The sequence below is a fragment of the Dioscorea cayenensis genome, chromosome 2 (genome assembly GCF_009730915.1).
Source record: "Dioscorea cayenensis subsp. rotundata cultivar TDr96_F1 chromosome 2, TDr96_F1_v2_PseudoChromosome.rev07_lg8_w22 25.fasta, whole genome shotgun sequence".
Classification (NCBI taxonomy): domain Eukaryota; kingdom Viridiplantae; phylum Streptophyta; class Magnoliopsida; order Dioscoreales; family Dioscoreaceae; genus Dioscorea; species Dioscorea cayenensis.
The window spans coordinates 5564106-5567668 of NC_052472.1; the positions used below are offsets into that span (position 1 = coordinate 5564106).

The 3563-nt window shown below is 40.9% G+C and overlaps 1 non-coding gene across 1 annotated transcript; it reads right to left on the reverse strand.

The window, feature by feature from the left end:
* Positions 1-3021: 3021 nt before the first annotated feature.
* On the reverse strand, positions 3022-3128 carry LOC120281681. Its single transcript, XR_005542760.1, has one exon. It is a non-coding gene; the product is annotated as a small nucleolar RNA R71 (small nucleolar RNA).
* Between the last annotated feature and the right edge of the window lie 435 nt (positions 3129-3563).

The window sequence follows — 3563 nt, forward strand, 5'->3', positions numbered from 1 at the left end:
CCTCATGTTCACAGTTATTCTCCTCTTCTTCCACTTGGGTACCTATTTCTTTACAATCTATAACGGATATCAACGTGTCCATTCCACAAAGTTCTGCTTTTGAAATAGCAACTCCCACTGAAAAGAGTTCTTGCATTTGGTCTTGGTGGGAAGAATCAAACTGAGCAAGAATTCTTTCTACACTTTCCTCCAACTGATCACTCATTGACACCGATGTGAATCTCTCAAACTGCTTTATCACATTATCTAATTCATAGTTTTGCCCTTGAATCCTGGCGATGTACTCTTCAAGTGATTCTTCTACTGGTTGTTGAGTTGTATACTGCTCATGATAAGAATAACACGGTATGTCATGCAATACAACTGTTTGAACTTTCTGCTCCATGTTTTCAACAATTCTCATGATAGTGTCAAATGACTCAAACATGCTAATCATTTTCTGCAATAAAAAAGAAATAAGGAAAAGTCAGAAAAATGATAGAATAAGAAGATATGAAATAGAATGTATCATGAAATAGCTAAGAAAACAAAGTGCAAAGTATCTCTAAACGCCTAGTTCCCCAGCAACGGCGCCAAAAACTTGAGAATGTCCCCATGCGTATATCCCGCAAGTGCACGGGTTTGTCGAAGTAATAATCCCGATGAGCGGGTATCGAATCTACAGGGAGTAGGGAATAAAAACACTTAATCTGCTTCTTAGCTATGTGAAAGATCAATAGTGATAAGTGTGACAATGATTCAATTCTCAAAAGTAAAAACAACAAGTAAGAAAGCACAAGTAAAGGATGAGGTAAGGTAATCGATAAAGATGGGGTACTCGGATAATGCTCCACCTAGGACAATCGTTTCAAGTGCAAGAACCCTCTATTATGCTTCCTAATCAATGCAATGGTAAGTCGTGGAAATCCTTAAATACATAGTCCCAAATCTAAGTTCAACTATGCCTAACTCTATACATGTCCCGGAGGAGAGATTAAATAACCTCTCAACCTCGCACTCGAATAGAGTTGCAATGAGCTCTAGGGATTCCAAGTGATAAATCTCTTCCTAATTATAGATCTAACCCTTTGGTCTAGGTGGAAGGTCCCTAACCACGATTAAGCCCTAAATACTAATATCACCTCAACACTTCACTCCGTTGCATGCGTAACTAAGCCCCAGCGGACGGTCATCCCTTAGACCATTCACTCTATTATGGCCGCAAAGAACTCGAGAAACGGAGATAGAATTTATCACATCAGAGGAGAAAGGGGACGCTCCTGTACCTCTCGACTCACCCTCTCAACTCTCTCCAACCTAGCTTTGTCTAACGCTCGTGGTGTGTCAGTCACTCACAAGGTTACCAACAAGAACTCTCAACCCTAGTGTCACTCTAGGGGAAATGTTCATACAATCAAGCATTAAGGTTGGAACTCACAACAAACATCAATTAATTGAAAGCATAATAAAGAGATTCAATGAAACAAATACATCCTAGGGTTCACAAATACCCAAGTACCCACTAGGGGTTTAGCTCTCCATGGAGCTAATTACAATCAAAGAAATAGAATGTAAGAGCAATAAATCCATAGAGAAACCCCCTCGATAGTTATGTCGATGGTCTTGTGGAAAGTCCTCTACTCGTCGTCCAAGGATTCCCTTGTCTGGTATATGATACGCCTCGATGAAAGCTCCCCTTTTCCCTCTGGTGTGATTTATTAGATTTCCATTTCCTCAAGTTCTTTGTGGTCATAGTAGAGTGAATGGGCTAAAGGATGACCTTCTTCTGGGGCTTAGTTACTGGCGTAACAGAGTGAAGTGTTAAAGTGATTTTAGCACCTAGGGCTTAATTGTGGCTAGGGACCTTCTACCTGGACCAAAGGGTTAAGTCTACATCTAGGAAGAGGATTTATCACTTGGAATTCCTAGAACTCAATACATTTCTATACATGTGCGAGGTTGAGAGGTTATTCAATTTCTCCTCTGGGATATGTATAGAGTTAGGCATGGTTGACCTTAGATTTGGGACCATGTATTTAAGTATCTCCACAACTCATTATTGCATCAATTAGAAAGTATAATAGAGGGTTCTTATACTTGAAACGATTGTCCTAGGCGGAACAATATCCGGGTACCCCATTTATATCAATTACCTTACCTTCTCCTTTACTTGTGCTCTCTTTCTTGTGCTTCTACTTTTGTTATTTCACATCTTGTCACACATATCACTATTCATCTTTCACTTAGTTAAGAAACAATTTAAGTGTTTTTATTCCCTACTCCCTGTGGATACAATACCCCACTCATCTGGGATTTTATTACTTCGACAAACCCGTGCACTTATGGGACATACGGAAAGGGCATTGTTAAGTTTTTGGCGTCATTACCGGGGAGTAGGTGTTTAGAGATACTTTGCACTTTGTTTTCTTAGCTATTCCTTCATTCATTCTAGTTCATTTCTTCTTATTCTATCAATGTTCTGATTTTCTTTTTCTTCCTTTTTGGTGCAGCTACAAGTTATGACCCGAGGGAACCCCTCAAGATTGATTAAAGGAGATCTTGAGCTTGAACCTACACTTAGAAGAAAAGGGAAAGAACCTGTGCAAGAACCATCTAATCTAGCTAATTTGGAAGTAGAAGAATCTAAAAACATGGCAGAACAGAATGAGCAATAGCTGATATTATCCGATTATGCTAGACCTGCAGTATTGGGGACATAATCGAGTATTGTGCGTCCCCCGGTTCCAGCTCAGAACTTCGAGCTAAAGCCGACATTCATCCACATGTTGCAGTAATCCTCACAGTTCAATGGTTTGGCCAATGAGGATCCAAACAGTCATATAGAGAACTTTCTCGAGGTGTGTGATATGCTTAAGATAAACGGGGTGATGGATGATGCCATCAAGTTGAGAGCCTTCCCTTTTTCCTTAAAGGGGAGAGCGAAGCAGTGGCTACACTCATTACCTAGAGCATCGATTACGACATGGGATGAGAAGGTAGAAGCTTTTCTGTCCTGTTGTTTCCCTCCTGGAAAAATCTACAAAGCTTAGGAATGAGATCTCATCCTTCGTACAGTCAGAATTGGAGTCTCTATTTGAGACATGAGAAAGGTTCAAGGAGCACCTGAGAAAGTGCCCACAACACAGATTCCCAGAGTGGATGATTGTTCAAACCTTTTACAACTGGTTGAATCCGAGTATAAGGCAACTCTTGGATGTGGTAGCAGGAGGTACCTTAGGTAGCAAGACCCACGGTGAGGCCCATCAACTAATTGAAGAAATGGGGTTAAATAGCTACCAATGGAATGCTAGGGAGAAGAAAAAGGTGGCCGGGCTCCATGAGATAGATGCAGTAACTTCATTGGCGGCTCAAGTGGAATCATTAAGTAAGAAGTTAGATCTCCTAACTTCGAATAGAGTGGCATCCGTGACTACTTGCACCGGGTGTGATGAAGGATATGCTCCCTCCGATTGCTCGATCTCTATTGGTGATGCATCTTCAGTTGAGAATGTCGATTTTGTGGGTAATGCAATGAGGAACCAAGGGAATCCATATAGCAACACCTATAATCCGGGTTGGAAGAA